Below are 22,615 nucleotides of genomic sequence, written 5' to 3'. Positions count from 1 at the left end.
ACCACAGCTCCAGATGGGCTACGTTCTCTGTGGCTGGTCAGGCAGTGGCTCTCATACAGCCCTGGAATATCAGCTAGAGGGGGATATTTCATGTGGTTGCAGGAAATACAACTTCACCAAAGTAGCTTAACAAAGGGTTCAATTTTAATACAAGGAGTTTACGGCTGGTACTCCAGAGCTGATGTAACTATCCAAAAAACTTGATTTTTTTCTTCCACCGGTTCTGGTATCTTTGGTCCCCAGAGTGGCAAGATGGCTGCTTCAGCTTCAGCCTCAGGTCAGAACTGCAGGCAGAAAGAACAGACACAAGAAGGAAGACAGGATGGCACTTCTACTGCAAAAGCAAAGCCAACCCACAGGGCTTCTTCTACCATCTCTTGGTCATATGCTTACCCCAGCTATGAGAAACACAGTACAATTCAGTATTTCACTTGGGTCCATTGCTGTGATAAGTAAAATTGTAGTTTTGTTAGTAATGAGGAGGGGACAAATGCTAGTGAGCTGATGACTAGCAGCACCTGCCATATGAGCTGGGGTGAATTTGCTGGACACTTCTCGCTCTAGAGAGAGAGACCTCAATCTCAACAGTATGGCGAATTCTTTTGATGATTCCCATCCAAACTTTCCTACAGTCCTAAACTCTTGCTCATTCTACATATGAACCAAGGAAAGGTTAAGAAAATAGAACCTCAGTGCCTGAGTCTGGTTCCAAAAAAGAACAGAGTCTTGCAGCATACTAAATATCCTACAGATAAACTTTGGAAAAAACTACATCTCACATGCTAGCAAAGTAAGGCTCAAAATCCTCCAAGTCAGGCTTCAGCAATACGTGAACCGTGAACTTCCTGATGTTCAAGCCGGTTTTAGAAAAGGCAGAGGAACCACAGATCAAATTGCCAAACATCTGCTGGATCATGGAAAAAGCAAGAGAATTCCAGAAAAACATCTATTTCTGCTTTATTGACTATGCCAAAGCCTTTGACTGTGTGGATCACAATAACCTGTGGAAAATTCTGAAAGAGATGGGAATATCAGAGCACCTGACCTGCCTCTTGAGAAACCTACATGCAGGCCAGGAAGCAACAGTTAGAACTGGACATGGAACAACAGACTGGTTCCAAATAGGAGAAGGAGTACGTCAAGGCAGTATATTGTCACCCTGCTTATTTAACATATGCAGAGTACATCATGAAAAATGCTGGGCTGGATGAAGCATAAGCTGGAATCAAGATTGCTGGAAGAAATATCAGTAACTCAGATATGCAGATGACACCACCCTTATGGCAGAAAGTGAAGAAGAACTAAAGAGCCCCTTGATGAAAGTGAAAGAGGAGAATGAAAAAGTTGGCTTAAAGCTCAACATTCAGAAAACAAAGATCATGGCATCTGGTCCCATCACTTCATGGCAAATAGATGGGGAAACAGGGGAAACAGTGGCAGACTTTATTTAGGGGGGCTCCAAAATCACTGCAGATGGTGACTGCAGCCATGAAATTAAAAGACACTTGCTCTTTGGAAGGAAAGTTATGACCAACCTAGACAGCATATTAAAAAGCAGAGACATTACTTTGCCAACAAAGGTCCATCTAGTCAAGATTATGGTTTTTCCAGTATTCATGCATTGATGTGAGAGTTGGACTGTGAAGAAAGCTGAGCACCAAAGAATTGATGCTTTTGAACTGTGGTGTTGGAGAAGACTCTAGAGAGTCCCCTGGACTGCAAGAAGATCCATCCAGTCCATCCTAAAGGAGATCAGTCCTGGGTGTTCACTAGAAGGACTGATGTTGAAGCTGAAACTCCAGTACTTTGGCTATCTGATATAAAGAGCTGACTCGTTGGAAAAGACCCTGATCCTGGGAAAGATTGAGGGCAGGAGGAGAAGGGGATGACAGAGGATGAGATGGTTGGATGGCATCACCAACTCAGTGGACATGAGTTTGGATAAACTCCGGGAGTTGGTGATGGACAGGGAGGCCTGGCATGCTGCAGTCCATGGGGTCACAGAGTCGGACACTACTGAGCAACTGAACTGAACTCAACTGAAGTGAACAAAGAACAAATACCAGAAAGTACTGAAGAGCCACCAAAGTAAATAGAAAGGGAAAGTATTTCCATCCTTGAAACAAAGACAACATAAGGGACATCTATGTTTGAAAAGTTTTTTCCAGAAGGCACTACCCAGACCACAATGCAAGAAGTGACCAGAACTTTGCTGTCTAATATATATATCTCTTGTTTCCTGAAGCTGGAGAGAAAAGTTTAGGACCATATGTGATTATTTTATTCCTCTGCCTTCCTGTTTCCTTTACCCTAGAAGAGGAGTGACTGTTCTCAACTCTAATTAGCTGGACTTCTACTGTGTAAAATGTTAGTATCTAGTGACTAAAGCTTTTCAGAAAATTGGAGAAGTGATAGGATATGGACGATCCATTGGTTGACAAGGCTGTCATCTTTTGAAAAAAAAATCGATTAATATCTTTTAAAATATTGCAATCTGATCATTCAGATTTTCCCATATTTTGTGAAGCATTAGCATGCATCCGAGTCACCTGGAAGACTTGTTAACATCCAAAGTTACTGAGTGAGTAGATCTGAGAATTTGCACTCCTAACAGTTCCCTGGCATTGCCAATGAAGCTGGTCCTCAACAGTGATTTGATAGTGATTATACTGGAGCAAATATCTCGTGTTTGATAAAGAAAGGGATAGTGGCTTCAAAATTTTTCAAAGCATTTTCTCTGCTCCAAGTATTACCACCTAGATCCAGGGTGCCAAAGACCCTCTCCTCTTCAGGATTCTGAAGGAAAAGTATACACACAAAGAATTGAATCTAATAAAGCAAAATACCATATTGTTGCCAATATCCTAGGACTCCCTGGTAAAGATGAAGTGGAGATATAACAGAAACCACAGTTAGGAGACCTCCTTCTCCTGGAAATGGAAGAGAGCCCAGTCCAATTCTGTTCATTCACTCAGTTGTGTCCAACTCTTTGCAACCCCATGGACTGTAGCACACCAGGCATCCCTGTCCATCACAAACACCCAGAGCTTGCTCAAACTCATATCCATTGAGTTAGTGATGCCATCCAACCATCTCATCCTCTGTCATCCATTTCTCCTCCTGCTTTCAACCTTTCCAGGTATCTGGGTCTTTTCCAATGAGTCAGTTCTTCACATCAGGTGGCCAAAGTATTAGAGTGTCTGCTTCAGCACCAGTCCTTCCAGTGAATATTCAGGACTGATTTCCTTTAGGATTCACTGGGTCTCCTTGCAGTCCAAGTGACTCTCAAGAGTCTTCTCCAACACCACAGTTCAAAAGCATCAATTCTTTGGTGCTCAGCTTTCTTTATAGTCCAACTCTCACATCCATACATGACTACTGGAAAAACCATAGCTTTGACTAGACAGAACTTTGTCAGCAAAGTAATGTCTCTGCTTTTTAATATGCTGTCTAGGTTGGTTATAGCTTTTCTTCCAAGAAGCAAGCGTCTTTTAATTTCATGGCTTCAGGCACCATCTGCAGTGATTTTGGAGCCCAGAAAAATAAAGTCTCTCACTGTTTCCATTGTTTCCCCATCTATTTGCCATGAAGTGATGGGACTGGATACCATGATCTTCATTTTTTGAATGTTGAGTTTTAAACCAGTTTTTTTTTCACTCTCCTCTTTCACTTCCATCAGGAGGCCCTTTAGTTCCTCTTCATTTTCTGCTATAAGGGTGGAGTCATCTGTATATCTGAGGTTATTGATATTTCTCCCAGCAATCTTGAAGCAACAGTTAGAACTGGACATGGAACAACAGACTGGTTCCAAATTTGGAAAGGAGTACATCAAGGTTATATATTGTCACCCTGATTATTTAACTTATATGCAGGGTACACCATGCATGCTGGGCGACTAAGCACAGCTAAAATAAGAGCTCATTGACGCAATCAGGCAAGAACTGAGCAAGTCAAATACTGCATAGAGAAGTAAACTAAGGAGAGATAGGACTTTCATCTGGGGAGAGAAAAAAGAAAAAAACCTACAAAGAACGACTGATAACAACAATAAGACCCTTACATTTTGTGAGCTGTAAGAAGAAAATGGAGACACGCAGTTGGAAGGAGGGGGAAACCAACATACTTTGAAAGCCTTCAAACATTACTACTCTGGGGATAAGCTATTTCCCTCCCAGTTTGCTGCTTTTTTCTGACTTTTAAAGCAGGATGAAGGAGAGCTGTATAGGAGTTCCTGTATCAGTTATGCAGAAAATACTAAACCCATCAGGCAAGATCACCATGCATTGAAAATATTTTCATGCCAAGAAAAAATCACACATTTCCATCCATTGCTAAAATAAAGAGGAGAAAGGCTTAAAAAAATCAAGACATACACAAAATGTTACATCAATCTTGTCTAAAGTCACAATTCTCATGTAGCTCTAAAGAAAAAGACTTGCAATTTTTAAAACTTTAAGTCCATTGATCTTTGATATTATCGTAAAGGTCTTCTCTGGGCAATTATTTGGTAAAAGGTCTTTCATGTTTTGTATAGGTTAGAATGTTTAGTTTTTTCTTAAAAAATTTGCAAGAAAACTTTCCATAACCAAAGTAATAATATTTTTCATCATCTCTTTTATTGAAATTCTTTTTTTTCACCCAATAATCCAAGCCATTTTATAGCTGGCCCATTTGCAAGTCCTGAGTCTGTTAAAAGACATCCAGAGTGTTTTTTGTTGGCCATTCGATTCTAGCTTCCATTACTAGTTTTGTCAAGTCTGTTTTTGATGGCTGAGAGGAAACCTTTTATCAAACCCTGTATATATTTACTGAAAAGATCTATAACACCTTTTTTTGTTTGTTTGTTTCTTTTTTCTTGGTTTCACTGCACTGCAGCACATTGCAATTACCATTCATGGTGAATGTTGTAAAACATCTTCCCGGCTCTTTTTCTCTCTCCTGTTCCAGTTTTAGTACCTGCTTTGTCATCTCCATTCATTCTGCATCAATATCATGCCTTCATTTTGAAGCTTAAATTTTCTCCATGCTTACTTTTAACTAAAACTTAATCGGAATCTATTATAAGTAAAATAATCATCAGGATTTAAATTTAATAACCAACTAAATGTAGCTCTGTGTCTCTATAACCCATGTTGTCTACACAAAGTGTTCATAAAGTACCACAACACTCATCAGGAAGATTGTTCAAAGGGAAACAGTCTTCAGACATCGACTAAATCGGATGATGTGCTTATTATGTTCTGACACTAGAAACAGTAAATGTGCCCAAGGTTTACATTGCAATACAACAATCATATGTGATACAGCAGTTAGAGTGAAGTGTATTTCTGCCCAAACAACAGAACTGTGTTGAATAGTAAAATAGTTTACAGTGTTTCAGTGTTTAAATTTAAATTAAAACAAATTATCATGAAATAAAAGTTTAGTTTCCCAGGAATAGCTATATTCCAAATTCCCAATAACCACATATGGCTAGTGTCTACCATACTGGATACTGCAATTTCTAGAAAATACTCAAATATTTGGAAATTAAATACATTCTCCTTAATAATCCATGAGTGATAAAAGATATCACAAAGAATATGCAAAATATCATAAACTGAGTGATAGTGAAAAGAGAGCACACAAAGCATTATGAGATGCAGATAAACATGTATAGAGGGAAGTTGTATAACTTTCTACCTTTGTGTTAGAAAATAAGAACTTTTAATAGTTTAAAGGATATTGTCCATAGCATGTTGCAGAGACTCGGGATATTATTATGCTCTTCTGAAGGATCCTGGGTTTGCTCCAGCAGGCACTTAAATTACTGGCGATGCCTTTGTGTCAAGTTCCCCATAGCCTCTCCTTGTGCTTAGTCACTCTCAGTGTCTTCCAACAGTTGTTTAAAAACTCTCATTATTTTGAATTTTCTACAAAGCATATGAAAGTTATTACAGGAGAATTCAGAGCTGGAAAACTTCCTTGAGATTTTTAGCCACTGCTTTGACCCACCAAGAAGGAAGCAGCCCGTGGACTCACTGGTCACTTTGGACTCTCCAGATCTCTCTCATTCATGCTTTGTTCCAGTGTAGGGTTTTTTTTTTTTTTTTTTTTTTTTTTTTTAGAATAATGAATTCCAACGGTCACTATTTTCACAGCTTTGGCCAAGACAAACCCCTCTCCTCCCCCTACCCATGACCTCATCCTCAGCACCTCTTTCTTTCTGGTACACAGACCATGGGATTTCCAGAATAAATTGACCATGCCTTCCTTGTTCTCTGATGCTCAGGGAGTAATGGTGTGAAGCAACAGCTCTCCTTCCTTCTGAAATGTTGTGGGAGGGATTTTCCTTGATTTTTAGTAATAAAGGAGAGAAAACCCCATATTCCAAGAAATTTTAAGCAATTCCTTTAGAATTTTTAATGAATGACATGTTTTGAGTGACTTGTCATTTGCCATTTAGTGACTTGACGTTTTGTGAGTGATGGTGCCTGTCATTTGGTCAATACTTGTATTTTCTTTTCTTTCTTTTTTTTTTAAATACTTGTATTTTCTAGGATGAGATCAATTAAGCCAACAGGATTAAAATGAAAGTACCTAAGTTAAAGATATTTATCTTCTTATCTTAAAGGAAATGCAAATGATTTTAGCTGTTAGTTTAGTGGCTATGAAGTAATGGATCTATTCATTTAGAAACAAAATGACTTTATTTCACTTATCCTTGAAGAATTTACAGATTCTCCCAGTTTGTTTCTTTTTTAATGTTTCAGATATTTAATGTGACTTTAAATTTTTTCTTTTCTCTTTGTAAATTTAAGGTGTGCTGAGTGTTTGGCCACCTCATGTGAAGAGTTGACTCTTTGGAAAAGACTTTGACGCTGGGAGGGATTGGGGGCAGGAGGAAAAGGGGTCAACAGAGGATGAGATGGCTGGATGGCATCACTGACTCAATGAACGTGAATCTGAGTGAACTCCGGGAGTTGGTGATGGACAGGGAAGCCTGGCGTGCTGCGATTCATGGAGTCGCAGAGTCAGACATGACTGAGCGACTGAACTGAACTGAATTGATTGTTACTTTGGTAGACTGGTGTATCATATTTGGTTGTCATTTTAACAATCTTTAGCACATCACATACTTATACTAAAATATTATTGTCTACATTCAATCTACTGTACTATAGATCTCTGTGGTTTTTTAGTGCTTGTGACAAGTTTGTGCCTGGAACATCATCAATCTTATCCCCTGTGCCTCTACTTCTTGGTAACCACCATTCTCTTCCTTTTTTGAACAGGTTTGACTTTTTAGATTCCACATATTACACAGTACTTGTCCTTCTCTGTCTAACTTATCTTGCTTCCAATTCTCCCAAATTCAATACATAAACATAAGACAACTCTAACTGGAATAACAACAATGTTCTTTTTAGAAAATTCAACAAGTAATTTTAATTTTCACACAGAAGAAGAAATGCCTGAAAATAACAAAAGAAATACAAAAATGGTGGCTGGGGAGGAAATTGGAGGTGGAGGGGGAGAGTTCGCATTACAATCAAAGCCACAGGAATCAAGTCAATACTTTATTCATATAGGAGTTGAGAAGATGGAAGGCAAGAAGAGAGGCAAAATTTCTCACAGAAATCATAGGGAATATGAAAATTTACCATATGATAACTGCTGTTTCAGTTCAGCAGGAGATGATCACCTGCTTAGTAAATGGTCTGGCACAAAGGCTGTCTTAAGCATACTCCGATGTGTCTCTGTTCTGACTCCAGACCCTTTTAGCTAAGGACCTGCTCCAGCTTTCTCAGGGGTCCTCTGGGTGAGGACGAGATGACACCCTGAGGTGCAGGACTCTCTGAGGCCCGTAGGCTGCTCCCGAGGACGTTCATGTGGTCTCCTGCTTCTTTCTTTGTAGCTTCCCATTCTTCCTTCCTCCCTCCATTCTACACCCCCAAACACCTGGCTGGGGAACCTGCCTACAGGCCCAAACACCCCTCGCTTTCTCCCATCTCTCAGGGGAGAAGGGACTGCGTTGCAGGTCAGCAGAGGCGGGGCTGGAAGTCTCCTCTGCTCTCCATGCGGGAGGGTGGGCATCACGGGGGTGGGCATCACGGGGGTGGGCATCACGGGGGTGGGCATCACGAGGGGTGGTGCCAGGTGTGTGACCTCCCTTGTCCAAGCCTCCCTGGGAAGAGCTCCTCTGCTACCCAGCTCACTTGGACCTCCGGGGGGTGCGTGTCCTGCAGCCAGGTCTAGGCCCCAATTCCTGAGCAGACCTGGCCCCTGGATACCCCTGCCCTGCTCTGCTCCTTCCCATGGGGCCCCTTTGCTGCAGGTGGAGCGAATTGAGAGCAGCTCCTTGTGGCCCTCCCCCGTTTCTAGTTGCCCTCTCCTCCCCAGCCCAGAGCCTGTCCTGCCCCAATGGCACAGGGCTTTAAAAGCCAATATGTCTGCCCTCTTTAAGGGGCAAGGACACAGCCCAAGAGATGCAGAGTTGCCCAGTCCACGTTCTATGCTGATTTGCTGCATCGAGTTTTAAGCTGAGACTCCAGTGGCCCAGATGAGAAGGCAATGGCACCCCACTCCAGTACTCTTGTCTGGAAAATCCCATGGATGGAGAAGCCTGGTGGGCTGCAGTCCATGGGGTTGTTAAGAGTCGGACACGACTGAGCAACTTCACTCTCACTTTTCACTTTCATGCATTGGAGAAGGACATGGCAACCCACTCCAGTGTTCTTGCCTGGAGAATCCCAGGGACGGGGGAGCCTGGTGGGCTGCCGTCTATGGGGTCGCACAGAGTCGAACACGACTGAAGTGCTTAGCAGCAGCAGCAGCCAGTGGCGCGGATGCTGCCGTGTTCCACAGCAGAAGGGAGCACAGGCCTGCCTCAGGAGGCTTGGCTTCTCTCAGAGTTCTGTTGCAGAGAGGGAATGCCAGAGACACGGGAGGAATGGCTGGGGGCACAGAGCAGGAGGGCCCTTGTGTTCTGGAAGGTGTGATGAAGGACCTGAGCACTCAGCAGCCCACCACCTTTTCTCACCTGATCAGAGGCTGCCCTGGAGACAGGAGGGGCCAGGGACCCCTGGGATGAAGTGGGCAAGTGAGGGGCCTGGGAGCCAGACTCCGGGCCAAGGGAAGCAGGCAGGAAGCCACAGAGGCCTCAGATGGGCGCGCTGGGCGGGAGCTGGTGTCCTGCTTGCTGGGGCTCCTTCAGGATGCGGCACAGGTCTCGCAGCCAGGCCTGGTCCCTGCGCTCCTCCTCCACGCCCCGCTGGCAGAGGCCCCAGGTCTCACGGGCGCGGCGTGGGGCTGGGGGGTTGCCGGGGGGCTGTAGGCGCCGCCCTCATGCTCCCACAGGACTCCTTCGACGTGCCGCATGAACTCCCTCAGCTGGGCCTCCTGCTCGGCTCCGTCCCCCTTGTTGAAGCCGCAGTGTCGCCTTGAGCAGACCACGTCCAGCTCGGCAGCGCCTGGTTGTTGGTCTCCCGCAGGTACATCTCCAGTGAGCCGCCGTCCAGGTCTTCATTCCGCTTGAACACCAAGACGGTGCGGGCCAGGACGCCCGCCCTGAACACCTCCTCGAGGAGCCTGGCCACCCGCTGCTTCTCCTCGGTCAAGCGGCTGAGCTGTGTCACTAGGAGCACCGCGTGTGGCCCTGGTGGGGAGCGGGCACCGGCCTCGCCTATGCCCTGAGCGGTCCCCCACGGCACGTCCCAGAGGGACAGGATGTCAGGGGTGTCAATGACCTGCAGCTCCCTCCCCTCCCACGTGCAGTGCCCCTGCTGGAAGGCCTGGGTCACCTGGTGAGCGCCGAGCTTGGACTCGGACACTCTCCTCCCAAGGATGCTGTTTACCCTGGCACTTTTCCTGCTCCCGGATTTTCTGACCAGGATGAGCCTCAGTGTCTGCGGGGTCCCTTCATCCCCCCGCAGCCCTGGAAGCATCAAGAGAAGGTGGGGGGCCGCGGTCAGAGCCCGTCCCCCACTTTAGCCTCCCCGGAGCCAGACGGTGCTGGTGCGGGCAGGACAAAGGAAGCCCAGCGTCTGCATCCTTCCTTTTCTTTTTTCTGAAATTTTTTTTGTGGGGAATAAGGTAGAAAATGCATAACATAAAATGTACTGTTTGCACCATGTTTAGGTGTAGCCTTGAGTACATTCGCATTGCTGGGCAGTCATCACTTGAGCATCTCAAGATCTTTCCATCTTCCTGAATGACACCCTGTCCCCATTAAACACTAACTCCCCATTCTTCCTCCACACCACCTGACGTCCACTGCTCTTTCTGTCTCCATGTGTTTGACTGTTCTAAGGACCTCACATTACTGGAATCAGGCAATTTTTGCCCTGCTGTGTCTGGCTTATTCACTTTGCATAATATATTCAAGCTTCATTCATGTTGGAGCAAGTGTCAGAATTGCCTTCCTTTTTAAGGCTGAATAATAATCCACTGTAGGTGTATATATGAATCCACATTCAGATATATATGGAGTTGGGGGGTTGTTTCCACTTTTTGCTGTTGTGAATAATGCTGCCATGTACCTCAGTGCACATATATTCACCATCTGTTTCAACTCTATGGGGTATGCTCCCCAGAAGTGGAATTGTGGGATCATATGGTAGAATGCCACGTTTCATGCTTCTGTTTTGAAACTTCTTCTTGGGCCACCTATTCCCACCAGGTGGGATCATCCCCTCATGAACTGGGAGCCTGAGCTTCCTTGAGCATATCTGCTTGGAGACGCTTTCCAGGAAAATGGTGAAGTTTGAAGCAGACAGCCTCTGTGTCTGTCCTTTCCCTGCCATGATGGAACACGCCACATTACCTTCACTTTTCCCAACAAGGAGTGTTGTGAGGGTGGGGGCCTTTCAGCCAGACCCCCAGCTCCACAGCACAGCTCACACTGGAGTCACAGTCCTAAGCTCCTCTGGTGAAGTTTGGGCTGGACACCCTCACCCAGGAGAATATCAGAACCATCAGCTGCGAGTAGGTGTTTTATGCCCATCTAATACTGAGGACCCTGAGAGGGTAACAGGTAGGAAGGCCAGGGGTCTCCAAACAGAGGAAATAGCCTGCAAGTGTCAGACGTTTTTATGTCTCTTAAGTGGCAGGAGGAAACAAACTAGCGATATTTTTTTCCTTCTCTATACAAATTTAAAAAGAGGTTTCTCTTAAAATACTGTGTTGCCATAACGACACCTGGTTTCACCTGAAGTTAACTATTTTCAAACCTAGAGATAACCAAAGCCTTTTTGTTATGTAAATATTTATCTTAAGCTATGCTACTGTACTATGCATTTACCCCAAACTCTGTCATCAACTTGGTTTTGCCTCTTGGCTCAGAACCTACTTGACAAACCAGTATGTTATACTCAGATATTGTTCCTCTAATCTGTGTAAATGAAACTATTTGTATGGTGATCTGCCCTTCTTCAAGATTAAGTTAATCATTTTATGGCCCAGGATGAACAATTTGGTGTCAAGATTATCCCAAAATTCATCTTATGGGTGAGGGGCCTGGTGCCATTCTGAGTTTTAAGATATTCAAATCAGATTGATTATATTCTTTGCAGCCAAAGATGGAGAATCTCTTTATAGTCAACAAAAAGAAGACCAGGAGCTGACTGTGGCTCAGATCATGAACTCCTTATTACCAAATTCAGACTTAAATTGAAGAAAGTAGGGGAAACCACTAGACCATCCAGGTATGACCTAAATCAAATTCCTTATGATTATACAGTAGAAGTGAGAAATAGATTTAAGGGACTAGATCTGATAGATAGAGTGCCTGATGAACTATGGAATGAGGTTTGAGACATTGTACAGGAGACAGGGATCAAGACCATCCCCATGGAAAAGAAATGCAAAAAAGCAAAATGGCTGCCTGAGGAGGCCTTACAAATAGCTGTGAAAAGAAGAGAAGCAAAAAGCAAAGGAGAAAAGGAAAGATAAGCATCTGAATGCAGAGTTCCAGAGAATAGCAAGAAGAGATAAGAAAGCCTTCTTCAGCAATCAATGCAAAGAAACAGAGGAAAACAACAGAATGGGAAAGACTAGCGATCTCTTCAAGAAAATTAGAGATACCAAGGGAATATTTCATGCAAAGATGGGCTCAATAAAGGACAGAAATGGTATGGACCTAACAAAAGCAGAAAATATTAAGAAGAGATGGCAAGAATACACAGAAAAACTGTACAAAAAAGATCTTCACGACCCGGATAATCATGATGGTGTGATCACTCATCTAGAGGCATACATCTTAGAATGTGAAGTCAGTGGGCCTTAGAAAGCATCACTACGAAACAAGCTAGTGGAGGTGATGGGATTCCAGTGGAGCTATTTCAAATACTGAAAGATGATGCTGTGAAAGTGCTGCAGTCAATATGCCAGCAAATGTGGAAAACTCAGCAGTGGCCACAGGACTGGAAAAGGTCAGTTTTCATTCCAATCCCAAAGAGAGGCAATGCCAAAGAATGCTCAAACTACCGCACAATTGCACTCATCTCACACACTAGTAAAGTAATGCTCAAAATTCTCCAAGCCAGGCTTCAGTAATACGTGAACTGTGAACTTCCTGATGTTCAAGCTGGTTTTAGAAAAGGCAGAGGAACCACAGATCAAATTGCCAACATCTGCTAGATCATGGAAAAAGCAAGAGAGTTCCAGGAAAACATCTATTTCTGCTTTATTGACTATGCCAAAGCCTTTGACTGTGTGGATCACAATAAACTGTGGAAAATTCTGAAAGAGATGGGAATACCAGAGCACCTGACCTGCCTCTTGAGAAACCTATATGCAAGTCAGGAAGCAACAGTTAGAACTGGACATGGAACAACAGACTGGTTCCAAATAGGAAAAGGAGTACGTCAAGGCTGTATATTGTCACCCTGCTTATTGAACTTCTTTGCAGAGTACATCATGAGAAACGCTGGACTGGAAGAAGCACAAGCTGGAATCAAGATTGCTGGGAGAAATATCAATAACCTCAGATATGCAGATGACACCACCTTTATGGCAGAAAGTGAAGAGGAACTAAAAAGCCTCTTGATGACAGTGAAAAAGGAGAGTGAAAAAGTTGGCTTAAAGCTCAACATTCAGAAAACTAAGATCATGGCATCCGGTCCCATCACTTCATGGGAAATAGATGGGGAAACAGTGTCAGATTTTATTTTGAGGGGCTCCAAAATCACTGCAGATGGTGATTGCAGCCATAAAATTAAAAGACACTTACTCCTTGGAAGAAAAGTTATGACCAACCTAGATAACATATTCAAAAGCAGAGACATTACCTTGCCGACTAAGGTCCATCTATTCAAGGCTTTGGTTTTTCCAGTGGTCATGTATGGATGTGAGAGTTGGACTGTGAAGAAGCCTGAGTACTGAAGAATTGATGCTTTTGAACTGTGGTGTTGGAGAAGACTCTTGAGAGTCCCTTGGACTGCAAGGAGATCCAACCAGTCCATTCTGAAGGAGATCAGCCCTGGAATTTCTTTGGAAGGAACAATGCTAAAGCTGAAACTCCAGTACTTTGGCCACCTCATGTGAAGAGTTGACTCATTGGAAAAGACTCTGATGCTGGGAGGGATTGGGGGCAGGAGGAGAAGGGGACGCCCAAGGATGAGATGGCTGGATGGCATCATTGACTCAATGGACGTGAGTCTGAGTGAACTCGGGAGTTGGTGATGAACAGGGAGGCCTGGCGTGCTGCAATTCATGGAGTTGCATAGAGTTGGACACGACTGAGCGACTGAACTGAACTGAACTGAATATCACACTTAATCCAGACCTTGGATACAGTCCTGGATGATAGCATTGGCTGTGCAGTCTGGTTTGCTTCCAGAGGAACTCGTTGGTTAGTGACCCAAGATGAAGCAAAACCATATCAGGGCAGTGCAAAGGTAGTTCTTACTGGAACTGGTGCTGATGAGAAGCTTGCAGATTATTCTTGTCATTGTGCCCACTTCCTGACACATGGGCTGGAAGGACTGAATAAGGAAATTGAAATGGAACTGGGTCGAATTTCTTCTAGAAATCTTGGTCATGATGATAGAGGTATTAGTGATCATGGAAAAGAAGCAAGATTTACTTTCCTGGATGAAAATGTTGTCTCCTTTCTAAATTCCCTACCAGTCTGGGAAAAGGCAAACTTGACTTTACCGTGTGGAATTGGTGAAAAACTAATTTTGTGTCTTGCAGCAGTGGAACTTGGTCAAAAACAGCCTCTGTTCTTCTGCCAAAGTGGGCCATGCAATTTGGATCCAGAATTGCAAAAATGGAAAAGAATAATGAAAAGGCATATGATAAATGTAGAAGGCTCCAAATCATCTCTTTAGAAAACCTTTCAGTTGAAAACTAGATGTTTTATAGTGTAACAACATTTACTGAATGATGGTTTTTTAAAAAATAAAATACTCTGCTGTTTTCAGTTTAAAAAAAAAAAAGATTGCTGCTAGAAATATTAGTAACCTCAGATATACAAATGATACCACACTTATGGCAGAAAGTGAAGAGGAGCTAAAGAGCCTCTTGAGCAAAGTGAAAAAGGAGAGTGAAAAAGCTGACTTAAACCTCAACATTCAAAAAATGAACATCATGACATCGGTCCCATCACTTCATGGCGAATAGATGGGGAAGCAATGGAAACAGTGACAGACTTTCTTTTCTTGGTCTCCAAAATCAGTGCAGATGATGACTGCAGCCATGAAATTAAAAGATGCCTGGGTACTCTTTCTGCCCCCTTCTGATGCCTATGTCAGAAGGTTTCTCTATCTCCTTTATACTTTCAGTTCAGTTCAGTCACTCAGTTGTGTCCGACTCTTTGTGACCCCATGAATCGCAGCACACCAGGCCTCCCTGTTCATCACCAACTCCCAGAGTTCACTCAGACTCACGTCCATTGAGTCAGTGATGCCATCCAGCCATCTCATCCTCGGTCGTCCCCTTCTCCTCCTGCCCCCAATCCCTCCCAGCATCAGGGTCTTTTCCAATGAGTCAATTATTCACATGAGGTGGCCAAAGTACTGGAGTTTCAGCCTTAGCATCATTCCCTCCAAAGAAATTCCAGGGCTGATCTCCTTCAGAATGGACTGGTTGGATCTCCTTGCAGTCCAAGGGACTCTCAAGAGTCTTCTCCAGCACCACAGTTCAAAAGCATCAATTCTTCGGTGCTCAGCTTTCTTCACAGTCCAACTCTCACATCCATACATGACTACTGGAAAAACCATAGCCTTGACTAGATGGACCTTAGTCGGCAAAGTAATGTCTCTGCTTTTGAATATGCTATCTAGATTGGTCATAACTTTTCTTCCAAGGAATCTTCTAATTTCATGGCTGTAGTCACCATCTGCAGTGATTTTGGAGCCCCAAGAAATAAAGTCTGACACTGTTTCCACTGTTTCCCCATCTATTTCTCATATAAAACTTTATTACACAAAAGCTCTGAGTGATCAAGCCTCGTCTCTGGCCCCAGATTGAATTCTTCTCCTCTGGAAGCCAAGAATCCCAGCGTCTTTGCATGGTTCTGCAACAACCTTTCATCTTAGGGGCTCGTCCGGGATTCTGCAAGACAAGGTAAGGATGCTTGGAGCTCTAGTTCTTTGTTCTCCTAGTGAGCACGTCTTCTGCTGTACTTTACTAACTCTACTGTGTGCTTGGGTGAATGAATGAAACACCCTGTGTGAAGCAAGTGAGGAGCCCTGCTCTGCGGTTCTGTGGTGACCTCATACGGCTTATGGCAGAAATCTGTCGCGGGTTTACACTGACCTGCCTATGCCAAGAGGCACCCAATGTCTCCTTTGGCCTGAGCAGAAATGGGTAAAGTGTGTGGACTGAACTCTCCTTTTTCAGTCAAACTTTTCAGTCTCTTTGACCATTTCATAACTCCTTGGAAATTAGAAGTACTAACCTAATCTATCAGATCATAGACTTTCAAGGGACTTGTGATCTGTGCTGTTATTGTGTCCTGTGACTTAGGTCTCAAACTTGGATTAGTAGTCAGGAAGCGCCTAGACTCACTAGGAATCAAACATTTGGAAGTTAGCTGGAGCTTTAGCTACAAGAGCATTTCTGAGGTTAAAGGTTACTCAGATTGGAACTACAATGGGTTTTTTTCCCCCTCCCTTTGGAAACGCTGGCTCTTAGTAGACCAGAGGAGGCTCTTATACTGGAGTGGTGACCCTTGGAAGAAACATCTCAGTTTTATGTTCGTATCGGTCTTATTGTGGTCAGGAATATACTCAGGGTCGTGCACAGGCACTCAGGTGATGAATGTTGCCCCCAGCGGTCTTAGCTTGGGAGGCATTCCAGAAAGTTACTCTGATTGCACCCCGGATGGCATCAGAGGCAAGCAAGGTTTTAATGGTGAGGAGCTGGACGTCAGTCAGGGATGCCATCAGGTCTACCCCTGGTGCATCTCCACCCCGTCTTGGTGGTAGAACTGGGAGGGACGAGTAGGTCGCCTGCATCAGTAAGGGACAGACTAAGTCTGACCAGGGAAGGAAAGCTTTGGAGTAAAGTCTGTCTACACCCCCATCTAGTGCATGGAGGGACGCCTCCGGTAGAAAGATGACACTGGTACCATTTTTTTCTCTCTTACAGATGGGAGCTAACAATTCCAGTCTCACTCCTTTGAACTGTATCCTGAAAAGCTGGGATAGATTTGATCCCCAGGGTTTATAGAAGACACATCTGGTCTTCCTATGTGATACTGCATGGCCATGGTATCCATTGGAGGATGGCAAGCAGTGGCCAGTTGGAGGGTCTTTTAAGTATAATACTGTTTTACAATTAGACCAGTTCTGTAGAAAACAAGGGAAACAGGTAGAAGTAGCATATGTGTTGCCCTTTTTCTCTCTGTGAAATATGCCAGACCTATGTCCTAAGGGTGTGGATTTGGGTGTGACTCCTTCAGCTCCCTCCTGTCCTCCTACTTTGCTAGATGAGATGGAGGACAGGAGACAAAGAGATAAAGAAAAGCAGGTTTCTCCAATCTATCCCTGGGATCGTATGCGCAGAGCATCCAGAGAGACTGAGCAACAGCCACACAAGCTGTTGCCTCTTCATGAAGCACCCACCGGGAGAAATAATCAGTCTATGAGAGTTAATAAGCCTTTTTCTTGTCAAGAAATACAAAGAATCAAGGAGGATCTGGGAGACTATTTAAAGAAATACAAAGAAATCAAGGAGGATCTGGGAGACTATTTAGAGGACCCAGAAAAATATATTAGAGCTTTTAAAGGTGTTACTCTGCTTTATGACCTTACTTGGAAGGATGTGATGTATAATCTTGGGACAAATGCTGACTCCCAACTCAAAAACTCGAGTTTTGGAAAAAGCAATTGCTTATGGAGATGAATGGTTTGGTAATGAATCAGTAGGGAAGAGGGAGGATGAGATAACCACCCTTCCCACTGGGAATCAGGTGGTCCCAATTACAGAACCAGACTGGGACTACAACACAGCTAAAGGAAGATGGGATCAGAGTCATTTTGTCAGATATATTCTTTTCCTTTTTTCCCCCACCCTGAACCTCTCTCCCCCTTCCCTCCCTATAAAATCCCTCTGGGTCATCCCAGTGCACCATCCCTGAGCATCCTGTATCATGCATCAAACCTGGCGGTTCATTTCACATATGATAATATACATGTTTCAATGCCATTCTCCCAAATCACCCCACCCTCGCCCTCTCCCACAGAGTCCAAAACACTGTTTTATACATCTGTGTCTCTTTTGCTGTCTCACATACAGGGTTATCATTACCATCTTTCTAAATTTCATTTATATGTGTTAGTATACAGTATTGGTGTTTTTTTTTTTCTGGCTTACTTCACTCTGTATAATAGGCTCCAGTTTCATCCACCTCATTAGAACTGATTCAAATGTATTCTTTTTAATGGCTGAGTAATACTCCATTGTGTATACGTACCACAGCTTTCTTGTCCATTCGTCTGCTGAAGGACATCTAGGTTGCTTCCATTCAGATGTATTCTTGAAGGACTCAGGCAGGCGTGTGCTAAGCCTGTGAACTATGGCAAATTGGCAAACATAGAACAGGAGGAGAAGGAAGCTCCTGGTAAATTCCTAGATCGATTGAGAGAAGCCCTTCACAGATTCACTGAGATTGATCCCGAAAGTGAAGAGGGAAAGGTGATGTTAAAGGATAGATTTCTCACTCAGTCGGCTCCAGATATCCGCTGTAAGCTATTAAAGCGGGTGTATGGACCAAATCAGTCTTTCGATACTCTGTTACAACTGGCTCAGATAGTCTATTATGGTAGGGAATATGAGGAAAAGAAAGACAGGAAAAGACAAAGGAACAGGTGGAAGCCCTCTCAATGGCTATGAGAACCATTCTTAAACAGCCTGAGAAAAATGCCCACAGGGACCCAGGTGAAAAGGGATGGGTTTGCTATTACTGTGGAAAGGAGGAGTATCTCAAGCGGAATTGCCCTCAAGCATCTAAGCCACCCCCGGCTCCATGTCCGGTCTGCAAAGGACCATGCTGGAAGAGAGACTGCCCCTAGAGCCATAGGTTTCAGGGGTCTGACTCTCAAGACAATCCGGACTGAAGGTGCCTGGGGGGACCCATACAAGCTCCCATCCTAATTACACCTGAGGAACCCTGGGTATCAATAACTGTGGGGGGCCAATGTGTTGATTTCCTTTTAGATACTGGGGCAACTTACTCCGTGCTTACTGAAGCCCCTGGCCCACTTTCTTCCTGATCTACTTCCATAATAGGACTGTCTGGACGAGCCAAAAGATGGGCCTGATAACCTATGTGAGCCTACTTCTGCTGACTCCAAAAATCCTGAGTCTGCCGTTTGATCCTCAAGACAATGCCCTCCTGTCCTGGCCTCACTCCTATGCTGAATTCCACAATCAGTCTAACTGCTGGGTCTGTGGAGTGCTCTCCTCTTTGTCAGTGGAAGCCTTCCCGTGGTGGACATCTCCACTTCAAGGAAAAGACTTTCTCCAAGTCTGCAAATACCTTCAACAACAATCGCATATGATGCCTCTTCTTAAACTGATGACATCTAACAACCTTAAGATGGACTGATGTAACTATGGACATAATGCGACTCTTCATTTTGATTTTAACTTGGTTTAATGACTATTTTGCCTTACGTCTGTAACTGTATAATGGGGTTTTCTAACCGTCTAAAAGCTTTTAAGTTACAAATGGTTGTCCAAGCTCCTATGAGTGCCACCACCTCCTCCATCTACTACTTGGGGCCCCTGGATCAGAGACCCTCAATATGAGGGTTAGGAGAATATGTTGCCTCAACAATTTAGGGATTATGCCCCTAAACAGCAGGAAGTAGTTATGGAATGAAAACGATGCCCCTTTCCCTTGGCAACGTAATTCTCCTAAAAGAAAACGGGCGAATGAGAGAGTCATTTCCTAGGCAGGTTGATAAGAGGTCTAGGGGTCTCCAAAGAGAGAGGGGTCTGGAATTCTCAAGGAGGAAGAAAGAACAAACCTTTTTTCCCCTTTACATTCCTTAGGGTTATATAACAGTAATGTATCCTGCCTGAGGACAGTCTCTGGGTTAAACCTTCTGGCTAATTCTGTTATCTTAAAATGTAAATTATGGGAGTAGGTCTGGTGAGGTCTTTACAACCTCCAGACATTCTTTGGATTCATTGGAGAGTATATAACTCCATTTCTAACACTAACAAGTGGGTACTCTTTCTGCCCCCTTCTGATGCCTGTGTCAGAAGCTTTCTCTATCTCCTTTATACTTTAATAAAACTTTATTACACACACAAAAAATAAAATAAATAAATTAAAAGATGCCTGCTCCTTGGAAGAAAAGCTTTGACAAACCTAGACAGTGTAATAAGAAGCAGAGATATTACTTTGCCAATAAAGGTCTGTCTAGTGAAAGCTATGGTTTTTCCAGTAGTCATGTATGGATGTGAGAGCTGGACCGTAAAGAAGACTGAGTGCCGAAGAGTTGATGCTTTTGAATTGTGGTGTTGGATAAGATTCTTGAGAGTCCCTTGGACTGCAAGGAGATCAAACCAGTCCATCCTAAAGGAAATCAACCCTGAATATTCATTAGAAGGACTGATGTTGAAGCTGAAGCCTTAACGCTTTGGCCATCTGATGAATAGAACTGACTCACTGGAAAAGACCCTGATGCTGGGAAAGATTGAAGGCAACAGGAGAAGGGGACAACAGAAAATTAGATGGTTGGATGGCATCACTGACTCAATGGACATGAGTTTGAGCAAGCTCTGGGAGTTGGTGACGGACAGGGAAGCCTTGTGTGCTGCAGTCCATGGGTCGCAAAGAGTCAGACACAACCGAGGGACTGAACAACAAGTATTAATAGAATCACTTTGGAAAACGCTGTGGAGTATCTCAGAAACCTGAAGATTACACACAGTCCACATTCACCATTCTACCACAAGGTGCATAGCCAACAGCAATGTGTGCTTGTCAACCAACAGTAATGTCCACAGTATTTATAGCAGGATACCCAGAATAGCAAACCACTGGACATAGTGTCAATGCTTTCACCACAAGAAAAGAAACGAAGGAAGGAAAATGGTAACTATGTGAGGTGATGGATATGTTAATTAGCTTGTCATGACTATTTCATAATGTACATATCAAACCATCAAGTTGTAAATAAGTTAAAGATATACAATTATAATTTGCCAACTTTACCGCAATAAAACCTGAGAAGTAAAACATCTGGGGGAAAAAGCTGATTTTTAAAATGAAAAAGCAAAACAGTATGGTCCAAATTAATGGGGCTAACAATATAAATATCTTCATATTACAAATTAAGTATTTGGGTTATAGTTATACAATGAAATAGTATTCAGTTCAGTTCAGTCGCTCAGTCATGTCCGACTCTTTGCGACCCCATGAATCGCAGCATGCCAGGCCTCCCGGTCCATCACCATCTCCTGGAGTTCAACCAAACTCACGTCCATCGAGTCGGTGATGCCATCCAGCCATCTCATCCTCTGTTGACCCCTTTTCCTCCTGCCCCCAATCCCTCCCAACATTAAAGTCTTTTCCAATGAGTCAGCTATTCACATGAGTTGCCCAAGTACTGGAGTTTCAGCTTTAGCATCAGTCCTTCCAAAGAACACTCAGGGCTGATCTCCTTTAGAATGGACTGGTTGGATCTCCTTGCAGTCCAAGGGACTCTCAAGAGTCTTCTCCAACACCACAGTTCAAAAGCATCAATTCTTTGGCACTCAGCTTTCTTCACAGTCCAACTCTTGCATCCATACATGACCACTGGAAAAACCATAGCCTTGACTAGATGGACCTTTGTTGGCAAAGAAATATCTCTGCTTTTCAATATGCTATCTAGGTTGCTCATAACTTTTCTTCCAAGGAGTAAGCAGCTTTTAATTTCATGGCTGCAGTCACCATCTGCAGTGATTTTGGAGCCCCCCAAAATAAAGTCTGACACTGTTTCCCCTGTTTCCCCATCTATTTCCCATGAGGTGATGGGACCAGATGCCATGATCTTTGCTTTCTGAATGTTGAGCTTTAAGCCAACTTTTTCACTCTCCTCTTTCACTTTCATCAAGAGGCTCTATAGTTCCTCTTCACTTTCTGCCATAAGGGTGGTGTCATCTGCACATCTGAGGTTATTGATATTTCTCCCAGCAATCTTGATTCCAGCTTGTGCTTCTTCCAGTCCAGCGTTTCTCATGATGTACTTTGCATAGAAGTTCAATAAGCAGGGTGACAATATACAGCCTTGATGTACTCCTTCTCCTATTTGGAACCAGTCTGTTGTTCCATGTCCAGTTCTAACTGTTGCTTCCTGACCTGCATATAGGTTTCTCAAGAGGCAGGTCAGGTGGTCTGGTATTCCCATCTCTTTCAGAATCTTCCATAGTTTATTGTGATCCACACAGTCAAAGGCTTTGGCATAGTCAATAAAGCAGAAATAGATGTTTTTCTGGAACTCTCTTGCTTTTTCCATGATCCAGCAGATGTTGGCAATTTGATCTCTGGTTCCTCTGCCTTTTCTAAAACCAGCTTGAACATCTGGAAATTCACGGTTCATGTGTTGCTGAAGCCTGGCTTGGAGAATTTTGACCATTACTTTACTAGTGTGTGAGATGAGTGCAATTGTGCAGTAGTTTGAGCATTCTTTGTAAAAATAAACAGCTTATTCCTACATATAATAATATGGATACATCTCTAAATACAATGTTAAGCAAAAGAAAAGCCGGAAACATCAGAATACCTCATGCATGCTATTCATTGCTATAAAGTAGAAAAACAGCTAAAGTTAATCTATGCTGTTGCAAGTTCAGTGAGAGGTCACCTGTAGAGGGCATAAGGGGTTTCGGTTTGCCAACAACATTCTGTGTCTTGAGTTGAGTGCTCGTTACTTGAGTGTGTTCAGTTTGTGACAACTGAAAATTTAGTGTGCTGTAAACGTATATGATCCCTTTCCTCTATCAATACTATATTTCACAAACAACTTAAGATTAAAAACAAAAAGAAGAAAGTGACTGATGAACACACATGAGCACAGAACCAAAAATAAATAAATAAATAAAACATTCCTGGAAAGAAAACTATCATGAAACTGTCGGTACACCTTGCTGGTGTACCAATGCATTTAATTCAGTGCTGATTTTTTTTTTT

At 43.4% G+C, this 22,615-nt stretch overlaps 1 protein-coding gene and 1 pseudogene across 1 annotated transcript in view; both read right to left on the bottom strand.

Moving 5' to 3' along the window:
• LOC120877906 (GTPase IMAP family member 1-like) overlaps positions 1–22,615 on the bottom strand; it is a 597,608-nt gene that overhangs the window by 239,121 nt on the left and 335,872 nt on the right. The gene's annotated exons all lie outside the window — the stretch shown is intronic.
• Positions 9,003–10,026, bottom strand: LOC120877919 (annotated as a pseudogene).

Source organism: Oryx dammah, unplaced genomic scaffold (assembly GCF_014754425.2).
Source record: "Oryx dammah isolate SB20612 unplaced genomic scaffold, SCBI_Odam_1.1 HiC_scaffold_18, whole genome shotgun sequence".
NCBI lineage: Eukaryota > Metazoa > Chordata > Mammalia > Artiodactyla > Bovidae > Oryx > Oryx dammah.
The sequence above is the reverse complement of the archived record's forward strand: the minus strand, read 5'-3'. Positions and strand labels throughout refer to the sequence as shown.